At 37.4% G+C, this 18,675-nt stretch overlaps 1 long non-coding RNA gene across 1 annotated transcript; it reads left to right on the forward strand.

The window, feature by feature from the left end:
* The first annotated feature begins 1,809 nt into the window (after window positions 1-1,809).
* Window positions 1,810-4,346, forward strand: LOC135412489 (uncharacterized). Its single transcript, XR_010429681.1, has 3 exons — window positions 1,810-1,986; window positions 3,441-3,551; window positions 4,156-4,346. It is a non-coding gene; the product is annotated as an uncharacterized LOC135412489 (long non-coding RNA).
* The last annotated feature ends 14,329 nt before the right edge of the window (window positions 4,347-18,675 follow it).

The following is an 18,675-nucleotide window of genomic DNA, read 5'->3' on the forward strand; positions in this document are numbered from 1 at the left end:
ATTGATGGGATAGAATTAAGGGAAAGGTCACATGCACAAAGGCTAAAGAGCTTGATCCATCCACCAAAATCAATGGAAAGTTTCCTGTTGGTTTCAATAAGAGCAAGAATGGGCCCACAGTCCTTTTAATCTTTGCTCATAATTCTTCAGAGCCAAGTGTTCTGCCTTCAGTGACTTTGAAAAAGAAAAAGGAAGTCCATCCCTTTGAATAAATTATTCAAAATCAACCTTGGTAATATCTCCCTGTATGAAATACACTTAGTTATCTGAAGATAAGAAATAAGTGTTGCAGTGAGTCACTTCCATGTGGACTAAACTAACTTCTCATAATATGTTCCTCCATTAGTTTCTCCACAATGACAAAACCTCACTCATTCAAGGATTTAATGACTTCTGTGACACATGCAGCTCATTCAGTAGCCTACTGACTCATGCATTATTTCAACTGAATTTACGGAATTTGCATCCTTATACCTGAGACATATGAAGAGCCAATAAGTATCCAGTTTGCCACACAAAGTTAAGGCTCCCTCTCTCTGGATACAACAGAGTTATAATTTCCTGAGTGTTAGATTCCCCAGTGAGTGTTCAGCTGCCTGTTCATGACACATATTGTCTAAATAATATGTAAGAAGTATTTTACCACTACAGTTATGAATAATGAAAACTGGAAAAGCGTGAATAATACAAACTGGGAAAGTGTGGCAATTTTCTGAAGCTGTAGCATCTGTGGATAGTTTATTTGATGACACTTGGCAAGTATGAGTCTGAAAAGTTTAACACACAGACTAGACACCTCTGCAAGAGTCCTAGGCTGCTCCAGAAAATGGCCCCAGAAATTCAGATGATGCTGCTTTTCCTCTGTAGCTGATACCATGCTTGAAGAATGGCTTTGTGTAGCTGAGGACACCAACTTTTCTGTGCGTTCATCAAAGTCCCAGTCAGCTTTAGCTGCTGAAGGCTCCAGCATTCTTTGCAGTGTCAGCCTTACCTGGGTAACTGCAGAGCTCTTATTTTATGTTCTTATTAATATTCTTATTATTCTGCCATTGTAATAAGATTGTAGTCTTTTTAATTTTTGCTGCTTCTGCTGTTTTTCCATGTTCTAACAGGGGACTTTGAGTAAATAACATTCCATTAATAGAGTAGTTCCTGATCATATACAATCCCATAGAACATCCCTGAACATCCCTGGCATCAGTGGGACAGGCCTGTTGCAATATGAACAGTAGGTAAAACTTTGGGAAATTCTTAGTTTAATCCATTTCCTTTTTATATCAAAAGGAAATGTTTCCAACATTTTTCATATGTGGTTGATCAGGTCATAGGGGCATAGTCAATCACCCACCATCTAGTTAGATACACATCTACCAAAGTCCAAGATTGTTGTCACTTTTAATAGATCATAAGCTGAAAGGTGCTACACCCAGATGTTGTTCCTGCAATAGAGTGTAACCCACTGCAAAATGTTGCAATGACAACACTTATTTGAAGTATTTTCATCTGAAAAGAGGCTAGAAAAGTTAGAAATTATTATGTAGGTAGATCATCCATTGTTTTTTATATTACAATAAAGTCTAATATCAACATAGGGCTAAAAAAACCCTCTTTAAAATATTTGGGTATAATATAGATATGTTATATTTTAAAAATGTATTGTTTGCTTTAAAAGTTAATTTGGAAAAGAAACAAAGATGCTTGAGTTCCTTTAATAGTATTATTCCATTCTGGAAAATGTAAGAAGTAGATTAATATTGAATATTTTTGATGATAACAATTGAATTTTACAATATTTACATAGTATTAGGACTCTGCAAGACGTCAGTGCTGATGAAAGTAATTTTCTGGTCTGTGTGCCCATTCACAAATCAGACTGCAACTTCAGAAGACAGAAAAGCTGTGCTGCCCAGTAACCCCAACTTTTCCTCCAGGGAGAGGGCACCGTGACCTCACACAGCCCACACAGGGAGCAAGTGTCCGTGAAAGGTAAGGCAGGTGTAAGAAAACAGATCTCAGACAAGTGACATCAGTGAATGTGGAAACAAAGAGCACAAAATAGCATTAACTAAAGTAGGTGCCAGTGAGTGCAGGATCTGCCTCAGCTATAGCAACAAATCTCCCTCTTTAGCAGCTGAGATCACCTGCACCACCCACTCTCATTTAGTCCTAGGACTTTAAGGGGTGTGTGAGTACAGGCACAACTACTGTAAGTGGAAAGATAGCTTAACATTTAATGAGGATCATCAAATCTAAGAACCTCTAGGATCTTAGCATCTAGGCAGATATTTTTTAAAATCTTAATCTGAAATTTAGGTGCATAACGTGGCAATGAAGCAGCATACCAGACTGAGATCCTTTTTCAATTTAACACTCGTAATCCTGTTGGCTCTTAAGAGTCACAGAGTGACATTATGCTGAATTCTTAAAGGTTAGTTCTGGTGAGAAAGCATGACCAATAATGGAAATAATTAACACCACTAAATAAGTTAAATTGGAACTCCTCAAGAGCTGTGCTTTAAAAATCCGTTTCTCAAAAGGTTTTCAAACTCTTTGTTTGGAAATGTGCAATGACATTTCACATTGCTGATCTTACCCCTCTAGATTTAAATAGCCTAAACAGTAAACAGTGTGTTTGCAAAAGTTGAAAGTCAGTTGGATCAAGTCAGTTCTCAAGTGAATCAATGTATACTGCTTTACACCACAGTTGATCTGATTAGTCTCATAAGAGAGGTAGCAGCTCTAATAAAAGCCTCACTGAAAAAAAAGTGTACCTATTTATTGTTATCTTTAATATTTTGTGAAAAAAAGGAAGACTTGAAGGTAAGCAGCTTTAATACACCTATTGATTTCCTTTATTTAAAATATTAATGAACTGACTAAAACAAGTGATGTTTTTTAAAAAAATTATCAGATTTAAACAACATGCATGATGTTTTCTACATGATCCCAAGTGTTTATATATTAAAAACCAAATTAAAACTGATTAGTTGATAATGACTGCAGATGCTGACCTTTGGAAAGATTTATTAGTCCTGCAAACTGTGAACTGGGCTACCTGCTCATTCTGACCTTGATACAAGAACAGAAACAGCGAATGGTAGATTTAACCCTTGCTGATTCTAAAAATAAATTCCTGCTAAAAGAAACATCAACTGTGGTTAAACAGCGGAACTTCTATGCTGCGAATATTATTACAAGTCCTTTTATTTTTTAAATTAGCTATCCATGGAGAAACAAATTAATGCCCTCTATCTCCTTCGTTGTTTACTAATAAATATCTTTTTAGGCGATACAGAGGACTTGGGGAAACATTTCATTATACAATCTGCACAGTTGAATTTACCCTTCACCAGCAAAGCAAGCTGAATGTGTATCATACAAAAAGACTGCTATTGCCTTGCTTTGGTCTCATGCTTGGTCTCATTCGCTGTCCATTGCAGGCAGCACAAATACTCCCATTGACTTCAGCATGTGCGTGTACAGGCCCTAGATATGGAGAAAACTGTAACTTGAAAGCAGACATTTATCAAGATAAAGAGTCAATATGTCTTGTAAGTATCTGAGAAAATGATTTAATTGCAATTTGAGTTTAAATAATGATGATAACTGGAACTGCTTTAGCTTACTTTTTATTTATTTATTGTAACTTCTTTACAGGAGCCTGGTAATGACTCTTTTAAGCTCACAATTCATGTCTATTGACTTTAATACAACCCATTGCAATACTGATAGAGCCTGCCTTCAGCAGCTACCTTATGCCTTATTAAATTAACAGCTAAACATCAATGCTTAGTCCTGTGCTTTTCAGCTTAAAGCAGCCAAGTCTGGATTGCCTGGCAAATTGGTTCAGTTCAGGGACAACTGGTTACGAGAGTTAATCTTAGGAAGTGGTGGAAGGAATAGGGAAAGGGGTAGAGGAGAAGGGGAATTTTGGTTTTGTTTTGTTTTTAGGGGGGCATTTTCCTGGCTTTTTCTTTTTCTTTTTTTTTTTTTTTTGACCACCCTGTGATCTACACTGCAATCTGTTTTGTCTGTTGCTTCTGACAGTATCACAGGGAACCTCGCTTGGTGAGATTGATTGGTACCTCCAACTTAGCCATTTCCTTGTAGAATGGCTGCCTTTTTTTGCCTAATGATGTTACATTTGTCCTGCAGATGATGTAGAGCATGCTGCAGAGGATGAACAGCTCTGCTCTGATCACTCCTTACTTGGCAAGTACTCACGCTTCACACCAACACTCCTCAGCACCATTAATATTATATATAGATACCCTTGTCACAGATTTACATTCGGTGATCCGAAATCAGGACAGGAAGGGTGAAGTGTGCGGGGGGTGTACGGGTGAGGAGGTGATCTGATTTATTGTGAGGAATGTTGGTGAATAAAAAGGAAGTGATCAAATTTATATTAATGTCTTGACCTATATTCTCAGTGCTGCTTTTTTCACTGCTCAACCCCGAAGTGTCTTTCCTCCTGCAAAAGATTTCAAAAAGTCTTTAAAAACATGATGGTTCAGTGTCTCCATATGCATTTACTTGCAATAAATTCTTTGAAATCACAATTTTGTGCATCGGTGACAACCCCCAGGGAGATTAATTAGTCATGAAGTAGAGGCCAGGTTCTCAGTCTCTAAAATGGTTCATGCATGATCTGCACATCCACAAGTGGATGCACTCAGAAAACCTGAGCACTGAACACCGTAAAACAAGGAGAATGTTGCAGAGTTACCTCGAATTTACATACACATCTGCAGATCCAATGTGTAAGACTTGCCTGAAAGTTCAATAGAGAAAGAGCAGACCTTTGATATATACCTTACACAGGAAATGCAATACCAAGCCATTCAGAGACACGGCATGAAGATGGTGAATCAAAGAACTCAAATTTAGAACAGCAGAAATAAGATTTCTTGCAATCTAACTTTAGTGTCTTTTATTTATGTCTTCTAATATTTAATTGTTTAGTGCAGTAAAGTTTTCATCCGATTCCTTCCATAGGGAACTTGTTCCGGGGATGAATCAGGGTGCTGTAAAGAAAGACCTTTTTCTGGAAGAATGCCAGCTTTGTTTTTCAGAGGAGATAAAACATAGGAGGTTTCCTGAGGTTTCCTATGTGGCATTTGCCAAGTTGCCTACATTTTTATACTGATATGCCAGTAACTCCATTGAGATTTGGAGGTCAAGGTGCTAAAGAGTGAAAAACCACAACTTTTTGAATGTTTGTGCCTCTCCTCTGATGAGTGTAGCAGAGATAATAAAGCCACCTTAGGAGCAACATGATGTATACTAAAAGTGCTGTTGTTTTCTATATTTCTCGGTCTGAGAGTCAGAACTGTGTAAACAATCAATTTGTGTAGTTTGCAAAACATTTTTCTCAAAAATAATAATTGTAAATTGAGAAGTGGGAAATCAATTTGTGATGAATAGAATGCTTCATTTCTGAGGTTTTTTACTTTCTTTTTTTTTCATAGAAACTTCAAGTTTGTTCCTGAATGAAACATTGCTTCAAACTGAAAGATGAACAGTTTCATATAGAAAGCTGTGAAATAAAATTATGTACTTTGAAACATCTGTTTCTGATCCAGAGAATATTGAAATGGACTATTTTGTCCATCCCTTTTACAAAGGGCTTTCTATTTGTCTTTATTTTTTTGGCAGTAGCAATCATCAGAAATTGGTACAAATGGATAAAATGTTTTTGGCACCAAGAAGACGTGTTTTTCAGAACAGAAAATATTCTGATTATTGCTCTGCTCTACCTGAGATTCCTTGGACCATGAAAACGCTACAGAAGGGAGTAATCCACAGAAGCAACCCAAATAGTCCTTCTTGTTCTATAGCAGAATAGACATGACTCAAGCACTATAGTGGAACATGACACCATAGTCAATGTAATATTGCAATGAAGCACTAAGGCAAAAAACATGATTATGAGTACTGCCCACTGACCCAGCAAGTCAAGATCTCTCTCCTACTCACTTCAGGTGGCTGGTCAGCAGTAAGTTAATGATATCTTTATACTTCTGAAAAGTGTATGCAAATAAGTCATTTACAGTTCATTAAATACCTGCTCTTGGTACTTGAAGTGCACGGCTTTGTAAGAATGACTTGAGATATATAATCTAAAATCAAATGCATACAAAACTTTGCACTAGTTTCTTGCTTCTGCCAGATTGTCACTTTTCTGAAAGGATTTGGCAGGAATGTCACCGTGTTTTCCCAGCTTTGGTTAGTGGAGCCATGGTACATAGCTAATTACTTTGATTAGTTTGGTGCTGTCCTCTTCTCTCTGATTTCTAGCTCAGAAAATTTATCAGTAATTGCAGAATTTAATTTTTCAGATTTTTAAAAAAGAATATTATACCTTAAATATGATTTTTGTGTGAATTCTTTCACATCTAGATTTATTGGCAATATTCAACCAACACATTAGGCATAAACTAATACTAGCTGATTACCATCGATGCAACCAGGCATGAACTAATATGTCATAATGCCTCATTGCAGTTATAAAGTTTTCTTATAAAATGCTTTAAAATAGCTTATGTTAATTTACTTACATGGCTAACATGTACTGAGCAGGAAATTATGTTGTATTAATTTCAGCACTCATCACTCTTATTAGCCAATCATATCACTCTTCTTCTTTCCATTTTATAATTATCATTAATTACCAGTTTATAATAAGTTTATTCAGTTAATTCAGTGCTGTTCATGCCCTGAAGCATAAACCAATACTGATATCATTTGAACCTGTGACTAATTAGAAAATTGTAGTACCATTAGGTAACTTGTTCTGTAAATGATTTCATCCTTTCAGGTAACCTAAGCCTTTTTTTTTTAATTATGAACAGAAAAGACAGGCATTTATGATTAATTCCTTTAACGTTTGACACACAAAGGTTTTTTATGCGTTTGTTTTACAACAAAATTTTTTCCAGCATTAAGAGAACAGACTTAGCTAGAATCACAGACTCATAGTGTTGGTTAGATCAGAAAAGGCCTTTAAGATTACCAAGTCCAAGCACTAACCCAGCACTGCCAGGTCCACCACTAAATCATATCCCTAAGTTCCCCATCTCCATGTCTTTTAAATACCTCTAGGGATGATGACTCCACCACTTCCCTGGACAGCCTGTTCCAATGCCTGACAATCCTTTTTGGTGAAGACATTTTTCCCAATATCCAATCTAAACCTATCCTGGTGCAACTTGAGGCCTTTTCTTCTTATCCTACTGCTTGTTACATGGGAGAAGAGACTGACATCCACCTGCCTTCGACTTCCTTTTAGATAGTTACAGAGAGTGATAAGGTGCCCCTTGAGCCTCCTTTTCCCCAGGCTGAATAACCCCAGCTGTCTCAGCCACTCCTCATCAGACTTGTGCTCCAGATCCTTCACCAGCTTCATTGCTCTTCTCAGACACGCTTCAGCATCTCAATTGAGAATAATTGAAAGTAGAATGGAAGAACCAAATGCTTTACCTATAAAACTATTTTGTCTCCTTCCACAGCAGAAAAGCCCAAAGACACAGACACTTGCAGGTAAAGTTTGGGAGCAAAGCTTTCAGGCAACTAAACATGGTGTTTTATTGAATAACCTTTCATTGCACACTTTTAAATGAGACTAGACAATGTCATTGGTCAAGTACCATAAAGGGTCATCTTGTACCATACAGAAAAGATAGACTCTCTTCTGCCTGTGACTTCTTTATGCATTTTTTTTAAGAGATTCCTTAAGAATGATTTCTTACAGTAATTCTGCAATTTGAGCTGGAATTTTGATTATGATTTAACAGCTCAAACTTATAAAAGAATATTAACACAGTAATGCTACTTCATAATATCCCTTTCTGCAGGAACAGTGGTTTAATTTCAGCGCACTTTAGATATAGTTGCATGTTTTTTATATAGATTAATTATACATTACCTAACTAATGAATTAACACCTGCAGTAGCAGTACTCGTGCATTTTTCAAGTGATGGAATAAAATACATTTTCCCTTTTTTAAGGGATACTTGAGATCTATTACTCTCAACTTAGTTGACTCCTCAACCATTCCTCACCAAGTTTGCCTAAACATCGCACCTCTCCTAACATTCCAAATTCAAATAGTCCTCCTTCCAGTACTTTAATCTGAGACAGCAGGTTTGTCTTGCACCAGCTACCCCCGGTCTCAAAGTACCTTTGTAGCATCAAGTCTTAGCGAGCAGCTGGTCATTCAACCACTTTCACTGTCATGCTCACAAGGTGTGCACAGGGATTTAGATATTCCAGACAGTCCCTTTTCTATACTTTCTGTTCCTTTAGAGGAAGCAGAGGTCAAAATTCAGGCCTGGCTTTTGGCTCCCATAACCTTAGGGTAGGCACTCCTGCAAACACCTGGGGCTATGTCAGTCTATTGGGTGACAGATTGCTGCCCTACCAAACATGCCATGTGAGTCTTGATACTATTGTCTCAAATGTAACTAGTGGTGCTTCCAAATGAGCCCCTGTTGCTTTGCAAATAGATATGTCACAGGCAGGAGAACCAAGAACCACATATTCTCCCTTCTGATCTTGATGACAGGCTTCTAACTAGTTGTTGTCAAAGACTACCCATAGTAGGAGCCCTGAAATCACTAAGCCAGTCAGTCGCGCAGGAGCTGGAAATAAGGAGCCTTCTGTGATTTAAATGTGGGCTGACTCATTTGCCATTTCTTATGAAGCCAGCTTGTGCCAGCTCTGCTGCTGCTTAATCACACTGCTGCTGGGAGAATTTCTTGGCAGAGAAACCACACATGAGAGCACAGGGAGTGACAGATATCACCTTGGGCCTCATCATCTTCAGGTGGTATCCCACTATGTTCATATCGTGAACAGGATGTGTATGCAGAAACACATTTTAATGGCATCTTGAGCAACTGCAAGTGACTTTTGCAGTGTGAATGACCAGGAAGACGAAGTACTGACCTACATCAGAGAGTGACTGGTTCAACAGTACATAGCATACCTGTAAATTCTGAAATCTGGCCTGATACTCTTGACCTTTCTGTTGTCTCCAATTTCTCCTTTCATAGCTCCAGTCATGAAAAGATGATGACTGTCTATCTGCTCTTGACATCACAGAAATAGCCGCACTCATTAGGATTTGTAGTAATTTTGCTAGGACAAGGCTTCAAAGAGAGTAGCAAAAAAGCTTCAGGTGTGCAATTATGGAATAACTGATACTTCACAGTGACGTGAGCTCTGAATGAGATTTAGATATTATTTGCTAAATATTTCTTATAAAATAGATTTTTCAATCTTGTTCTTCGTATTGCTACAGCCTGTGCAGAGTGATTAAAAATTCTGATCTCACATGGATGGTTACATAGCACAGTTTTGATTAATCAGAAAATTGGTTTAATCATTTGTTGCTAGGAATAATAAATTAATGCAGATGAAGTCCATAGTGCTGTCTGTTGAACTATGAATCTGTTATCACAGACATTCCTGAAAATTCAGAGGAACTACCTATGTGTGTAAGAATATTCACTTATATACTTGGTCCCTAAGTCCTCATCGCTCTGCTTAAAGCATTTGAGATGATTTGCTGTTGTATCTAACATCTAATTTCTTTTTGTATTCACAGACCGTAAGCAAATATTAGGAACTAATGTGGCGAGGCATATTAATATTATTAGCTGGCATTTTGAATAATGGAGTCATGATAAAATTCTACAGTGGAGAGAGACTCTGGACAAAGATAATTAATCGTCTACAAACTTTATTCCAATATATTACGACTTTTATACTAGATAATAACTCTGAAATCCGTGCATTAATAATTATTTTATAATTATATATTGAATGTCATCATGGCTAGGTTAGGCTGTGCCATTTCAAATACAAATATCAACAGAAACAAGATTTCACTGATGTGACACTTTTTTGGAAATATTTTTATACACTAAATATCACTCATATGCTTACAAGACCATAAATTACAGAACCTTTATTTACTGTATTCCTAATAGGGCAGAAGACAGACCGAAAAAATAAACAGTCATAAAGAAGAATATTCTATCATAAGGGAAGGCTTTCAGGGGTGAATAGTGTTTTGCAGGCAGAGTGTCCAACTAATAATGAGATTTTATATGTACCAAAGAAGTGAAGCTGTAGCTGTGACAGAATGTGAACTACCTTAAAAATTCTCTTAGGGTCACTTTATTTTTCAGATCAAATTGGGCAGATCACACCTATAATCTGTAGTCAGATGAACAGACCCTCCTCACTCCAGTAGTCCTGTGGATTCATGTGATTACAAATGGAAAGCTTAGACTTACTGTTTAGATACACGTGTGCTCTCACTTTAATTAATAAACCATTATTTCCTATCAGTAATGTAAGCACTGTTGGTTTCTTTTTTTGTTTACAACCAGTAGGTTTGCACACACACAAGTGCCCTTTCAAACAGAAAATAGATTTCTCAGTTACTCTCAGCACAGTTCTCTGCAGATGGACTTCAGCTCTTCGGAAAAGGAAGTGTATTGGAGAAAGGAAATCATGTAACACAGAGAGCTTTTACCTAGATAAAAGTCAGCTGTCAATATGTGAGTCCTGGCCTCAGAAAACTAATACCAACCGTAGTTATATGTCATGTACCTTGATTCAGAGAGTTCTGCACTTCCTGTGATGGGTCAGCTCTGTAGAAAAAATAGTCAGAAAATCAATAAGTAGAGTAAGAAATGAAATAAAAAGTAGACCTCTTTTAGGCAGGGTGTTTTCTGTCTTCATCACTGACATACGTAAGCATTTTGTGACTTATACTTCTCTGCCTGCTGCTGCATATGTTTTCTGCATGTAGTGTGAAGACTTTTGATCCAAGAAGAGGAAGCGAAGTACAGAACCCACTGCCAGGTTATTCTGAACCTATAATACTTCATAGAGGTTTCATGTGCTGTTACATGTACGCTCTATCAGAATATGAGAACAATCTGAAGTAAAACTTGCACTTCCATATTACATAGACTGGAGGGGTAGTGTGGCTGATGAATCTTCTACTACTAGTTTCTGACACGAACACTATCTGATTTACACATTTGAAGTATATTTTAACTATGCTCTGTGCACGTGCAATAGTCAGCTGGAATCCCCTCTGCAGAGAGGGGAAATTCACTGCTACACTAATCTCTGAAACTGTTAAGCGAATCCCTGCACTCTGTTAGTTGTCTCATTGACCTACTCTATCCTGGATGCCCTAATTCAATTGATGACAACCAGGGTTTGAAGCAGCACTTGAGATACTTGGAGTGACTGGTCCAGCATGAGAACTGACTGGTCCAGCATGCTGGGGAGCTCTGCTGAACTGCTCTCATCTCCACCCTGCATAGAGCCTCAACCCACACTTGCCTGCAGCACTTCAGTCTGTGCCTTTCTGCGTGACACCTAGTACCTAAGAGATGTGTGTGGGGAGGTATTTGTGCAGAGTAGTTTACTGGCCTTACAGGACTTAAACTTCCATCTAACACTGCAGCAAAGACAACATTTGGGAAAATAATTCTCCAACAGCATTAATATCTGTTAAGGTTCAGAAGCAAGTGTATTCACAGATGAAATGTGCATGTATACAAATGGTACTTTATAAGCTGAATGTGATTTAATCATGTTGAATTAATTGAAAAACAAAATTTAGATTTCTATAGGGAATTCTACTGCAATTTCTCAAAGTCCTTTGCAAATAGCAATGAGATAGAAAACTGTTACTTGTAGAGAAAAATAATATTTATGAAGAGAATAGTCAAAAATAAGCTAAATTACTTAACCAAATAAAACTGAAATTCATAGCAGAATCAAGACTTGATGGTACATCACTGCATTTCAGTCACCCCTTACTCTCTTCTGGATAACGATATTAGTGCCCCTCAATATCACTTGATCATTTATTCTATTCTGTCAAATTTCTGGCAGTTTGACTTTCCTCCTTTGCTAGAACCTCACGTTTTTTCTGCACCAGAAGTTTGTCAGTGTGACTGAGAAATTTGGGCATCTTGAGGTATTCAGCAGTAGTTCATGGGCATCATAAACTTTTGTTTTCCAAATTGAGAAATAAGTGATGCTATAAAAAATGTATTAATTCTTAATGCCAAAATGAAGGGATTTCACTGTTCTTATGCTTTTTTTTCCCATCAAATCACAGTAGTGTGCTGAACTCTTATGTTGCAGATTAAAATAAAAAATATAACTAAACTACAGATTTTGTTTCTGAGCCTAAGATTTTACAAAGTATGCCAATTCCAGTGTGCCAGAGAGATCACTTTCATCATGTCCATTTGGAAACCAGTACTATAAAATTTGACAGACCTGAAAAAATTAATTTCAAATTGTGGAAAATGGAGAAGCATTGTCTTAGAATAGACAACAGTAGGATAGTGATATCAATTTACCTTTTGTGGATCAAAAGAGAGAGGTGAGCTCAAATCCTAAGCAATGTGTCAAGAACTGAGACACTGGGGATAATTTATGAAAGTACAATCAACCAAAAATAGCTAAATATTTTGATCTTCAATATCCTTCTATTAAAGTATGTTCATTTCCATGCACTATTTAGTTTACAAGTATTGATGCACTGAATGAGTTTTAAGAAACAGCAGGGGTTTTATGGCCTTCTGATTTGTTATCTGGGTCATGAATATAAGAATTTCATTCTAATGTCCTGGAGCCGTATCACGCCATTGATTTTTTTTTTTAAGCAGATTTTGCCATTGATTTAAATGGGGAGTTCTGCTTAAAAATCAATGACACAATATGGCCCTGAGACATTAACACATTCAGAATATTGACGGAAAAGGAAAATAAAATCTTTTGTCAAAAGCTCTTTCTCTCAAAATATTATCCTTTCCCCAGAAGGTCCAGACATTCTACTGGATGTTCTAAAATTAAGCATAAATGCTGTTGAATGCTAGTTAACAATTAGATTTTTTTCTAAAAAAACATATGACTGGCATCCAACCTTTAATCAAATAATTGACTAATCACTCGCTATGGTACAGCTTCACAATCAACTCTTCCAACTAAACTCATCTCCCCTGACCCACTCCTTGCCACTTTCCTCCTCACTTCACTTCAGAAAATGTTCACTACAGCCCATTAAGGAACACTTTAATTCAAGAGGGTCTGGCTGATCAAGAAAAATTAAGCTCCTAATAACAGCAAAATCGAAAGAAATTTGGACAAAATGACTCTCCGCATCACAGATTTTGTTTACTAGTGGGTAATTAATTCTCCACATATGTTGGGAACATCTGTCGCAGTGACCTGCCATCGTATCTGTGAAATGACTGCTGTGCAGCTCCTCTGCAGGTCATTAGCAACGCTCTGAAAGGAATCTTCCTCTCTCTGCCCCAAATGGGCATTGCTCTCTGGGGCCTCCACACCCCAGGAGTGACTCAGGTCTCTGTGACCCTGCTCCTCACCTGCTTCCAGCACCTATCTCTCCCTCTGAATTACACAGCGCTCAGAGGAAGACCCAGTGTCTGGTAGAAGGATGTGCAAGCGAGATATTTTTAGAAAAATCAGATGGATTTTTTCTTCTGCTGTGTCACTTGAATTTTGTCACACCTTCTTCTCAGCTAAGAAATCATCTCAATTAAGTGTTTTAGTAGCAAAACTGCCTATTCTGTTTCTACTTGGCTGAAGGGTTTTGACGGATGGAGAAGAGGAAGGGAGCTTTTTTTCTTTCTGTGCAAAGCTTCCTTGTCTGTCTGTATAGGGACATCAAGACAGAACAAGGATGTGCCAAAGTAAAATAAGGGCCAAGTTTCCAGGCTTCATCTTCTATGTCTGTATTAGATTATTCTGTAGTATCCAAGGGATGAGCTAGTATGGGAAGTCTTCCCTGATTAGGGAAGGTAAATATCAGTGAATATGTATACATGTGCAAATCCCTTTCTTTTCCACAAGCAAAGCAAAAAGCATAACAAATAAACACAAACACAAACGGAAAAGCCCAGTATCTGCACTTGAAAACCACATTTAGGTCATATATTGGCCAAGTACTGCTCACATGCCAAGGCATAATCACATGCTTCAGAGCTTTACACATTTTCAAGGTCATGCAGAAAATGTTTTTCTGGTGAGGCAAGTTCCCCTCCCACCCTCCCCCATACCCATAGGGACTAGAATAAGCTGAGGAGGGTGAACACCTGCAGCTCTTCCAAGACACCTGTGTTTACAGGGAATGCCACCAACCCAACAAATCTTCTTTCACGGGAAACAAAAAAAGATGCAGACATCAAAGAAAATTAATCTGAGATATCATTATACACAAAACAAAGCACTTAGTGTAGGAATCCTGCAACTCCCTCATATTTTATTACACACAAGAATTCCAGATTCTGCCATTCTCAGATTTCCTTTAATTTTTAAATACTTTCTCTTACCTTTCCTAAATATGCATTATATCCTGAATCTAAGAATAATTGATGCTGTTCAATAATCTTCTAATTTTAATTTTTTCAATGGGCACTGCCACATTTAAATTCTGGGTTAGCTCCAAGCCAATGTAATTGGTGTAACTCCACTGGTACCAGAGCAACAATGCTAATTTACATCCACTGAGAATGCTGAATCTCTCTATTTATTAAAAAAATATAAATATTTTAATTATAAATTATTATTATTATTATTGTTTTATTTAATAATAAATATATAAATAAATCCTTACCACTGTTTCAGATTATAACAGGAAAGAGTATTCCTAGTTTTAATATTTCTTCTGAAATTAAGATGCAACATTTATCTTTATGGTAAAGGCTGATCCATGTGTAGGCTGAAAAAACTATGAAGAAGTTAGAGGCTGTAAGTAGTAAGACATATACATAAATATAAAATAAATGTCTTGCTATTGAACAAAATTGGTTGCATTCATTTTTCAAGATGCATAGTTTTTTCATATGTGTACAAATCACTTCAAAGAAATTGAGCATAGGGTTGGGAATTGGGAGATGGGAACTACTCCTGACTCGGCTGAAAACTACCTGTGTGACCTTGGCAAACATCTTAGGACTCATAGGACTGATGACTGCTTAATGAGATAATCTGCCATGAAAAATGGGGGTGGGGGTACGAGGCAAGAACATGTGTTCATGAGAAGTAGCGGTGGTTTGTGAGGCAAATAATGATTTAATTGGATCAGTGTTTTCAAAGGTTTTGCTACAACTTACATGAAAAGTCTGAAATTATCAAGACTGTAGAAACAAAAGCGAATGCAAGAACCACATCCTACACTTGCCTTATGGAAAGTGATAGGGTCAGGAGGCAGTTTTGAATGAAATCACATTTTGAGACAGGATTTGGTCTTGCACGTAAGAAGAGAACAGGTTGCCTGGGCAGTGTAGCAGTGGCTTTAACAACAGTGGAGAAAATGAAGTTTAAGCATTGATCCTTTATGATAGTAGAAATACTGAACCAATTTTATGGTTGAAGAGATGCAAACTTGTTGCTTTAGTTTTACCATGGGGATTTTTTAAAAGGGAAATTTTTTTTTTTTGCATTTCTAGCAAGAATAAGACAATGTGTCTGGGTTCCCCACAGCACTCGGGGGCTCAAAGAGAGGAACTGGAGAAACACTGAGATACAAAAAATCTATTAGCAGTGTAGGGTCTCTGACAAGCGATCTCAGAAGTTGTATGGCCTCCAGGAGACAGCATTCACATGTATTTATGCATATTCATGTCCATTCAATTGTTATCTCCCATGGTACTAGTCCGAGTTATACCAGATACGTGTTCTTGCAACATGGGAAAATTCAGAGTCTTGTAAAGGACTGCACCATGCACTGCATGCTCAATGTATTTCCAGTTAGGACTGTTCAGCAAGTGCTTCAATGCAGATCTTTTCATTGTGGATCACAAAATGACAGTGAGAGGGAGCTACCTACTAGGATCAGCATGAGCAATTCTTAACCATTAAGTAATGAGGTAGGTCACATCCTCATCTCCTGCTCTCAGTCCAGTTCCATAAATTCAAGAGGATGAGGGCAGAGGGGAGAGAGTATAATCTCAGCCTTTATCTCTGATGTTCAGAGCAAATCTACACAAAAGTAGTGCACATTTTACTGTAATCCTTGACAGTATAGATTCTTCTGCATACTTTCAACCTAGAGAAAGTCTAGAGAAAGCTGACTGTCAGAGTAGCTTTGGAAAGTAATAGTGCTCCAAACATGCAGGGGTGTCAGAATGGCTGTGGTCACCCATAGACCATGTCTCCAGACACCTTTTCAATGGATTCCAAAATAGTGAGCAATTTGCAAGAACTCTTGCATGTTAGATTTTTTGTGAAGAGACCTTCTTTATCCCTGAATTGCCCTCCTTTCCACTTCTCTCCATGCACACTTCTTCCCTCCTTCAAGTTGGAAGAAGTTGGAGGGAATTCTTCCAGGGAAGATTTTAAAGGGTTTACTTAGCACAAATTCCTCACATGTAGCATTCTCCCCGCTCCCTTCATGGTAGGCCCTGGTCTGACACTATATAACTCACTGTTCCTTCTGCAGGCTGTAATCTCCAGCTCTCCCAGGGGAGCAAAACCAGCAGCCAAATATCTGCTGACAGCTTTGTGTGTGTAAATCCATAGCAACTTCATTGAAATCAGTGGAATTAGTTTGGCTTGACACCAGTGAGAAGAAGAGCTGGATCTGGCTTATTAGCACAATAAGGGTGAAATTAGTTAGATTACACTAAGGATTTCTGTGATAAAAACATTTAGTTTTCATTTAACCAGTGCAAAGGTAACAGCATAATTCCCTTAAGGAATGTGCAGAAATAGTGGCCCATATACAAAGAAGGAAAACCCTTAAAGAGGAGTATGCTGTCAGAGAGAGTGATACTAATGCCCAGGAGAGCTGTATATAATTAGCTGTCATCATTTACATGGTTAGTTTCTTCACCACATACAAAATATACATAATTACAGTTCACTTACAAAGGATTCAATCGCTGTGTTCCATATCTTATGAATTTTTATGGCACATAAGTCAGTTACCATTAAGTTAAAATCTAGGCCAAAATTTCTAGAAAACTTCCAAGCCAGGCTCTCTTGCAGATGGCAGGGGAATCAGCAATGACTGCTTGGTATTACAGTTACTAATCCTTCTAAAACTACATCCAATACTGAAATTGTTACTCATCAAATGGTAACATTTGACTTAGTTACAAACAATTAAAAATTGCCACTTCTAATATGTTAAGAGCTCAGGAAAGGCTTTAGAAAACTTTAGTCAACATAATTCAGCTGTTTCAATTCATATTAATAGGAAAAAAGATATCTTCTATATCATGGAAATTATTAAAATAAATGCCAGTGAAAAACATAGACTGGAATTTTCAAGGCTGGTCTTTTTGTCAGGAATGGGAATGCACCCATCTTTGAGAGACCTATGAAATTCAGCAAAATTTCAGTTCTTCTGCAGAGACTTTAGAAGGTAAATTGAAGGAGGACCAGAGCACAACAAAAATGCTCTCATCAGATTTGGGGAAAAAACAATAAGAAAACATTCCAAAATGTAACAAGAGAACCAAATATTTTTGGGCCTGACCATGCCTTTGCTGCTTACAAATTAGTGTGATGTTCACTGGCTATTTGGAGTTTTCATCTCCTCTCTTTTTATGGAGTTGTTAACAACTTACTAGAGTTATCAGGCACTTTGATTGAAAAAAAATAAAAATAAAGCAACAAAGAAGGAGTTGAATTAATTTCTATCTCTAAACTCTATGAGGAAGGGGAATTGCAATATTTAGAAATAATATTAATGAAGGTCCTTGACTGTAGGAGAAACATCTCCTTCTTGACCTATGTATCTCTACACTAATGAACATGAATTTCGAACCAAAAGTCTGCAGAATAAGACTGACTCTAGAGTGATTGACCGGAAATCAAAACCTCATTGTTGGCATGGCATAAAGTGCTGACTTAGTAAAAGTATTCTTTGTTGGCTCAAATTCATTTTAATGTTACTTCAAAGGGCTAATATCATCTTATCAGAGGTTCTAGTGATTTATATACTCTGCTATCTCACTGTCGCCACAAGAATAATTGTGCTTTATGGCTAATAATGTTCTCTCTTCTTGTGTTGTTCAAATTCTTGAGCCACAAGACTATCTTTCCTTCTTCAAAACTTAGGTTATTGGAGAATTTGAGCTTAAATGAAGGTTGAGAAGGGGCCTAACACTACAGTGGTCCTCCGAGGAAAGAAAAAGGTGAAACCTGGGCAAAAGGTATAAGAAAATAAAAGCAGGAACACACTTTCACGATGTCAAGAATAAACATCACAAATTCATGAAATATATACATGTGCATAGACAAAATACTTCCTGGAGCTTAATCTGAAGTCCATTAAAAATGGCAGCTTAGAAATAGCAGCCAGAGAAGACCAGGGACAATGTATGCAGTGGATCTTTCTGAACAAATCCTTCCCAGTTATTTCCAGACAAAGGGAGAGGAATTAGTCCAAAATACACCAGCTATCTCTGGAAATAATTTTTAGGTTCAACTTATGCTGGGTAGGTGCCTCCAGGAAATTACTGAAGCTTCCGATGTATGTACGATGTAAAGGAAATGGTCGAGAATATGCAACTGGAGCTTCTTTTAAGGGAATTAACAATTATAAAACCCTCTGTGTAGTCATGCAGAAGAATAAGACTGCAGACTGCTTGTTTGCC

The sequence above is a fragment of the Pseudopipra pipra genome, chromosome 3, assembly GCF_036250125.1.
Source record: "Pseudopipra pipra isolate bDixPip1 chromosome 3, bDixPip1.hap1, whole genome shotgun sequence".
Lineage (NCBI taxonomy): Eukaryota > Metazoa > Chordata > Aves > Passeriformes > Pipridae > Pseudopipra > Pseudopipra pipra.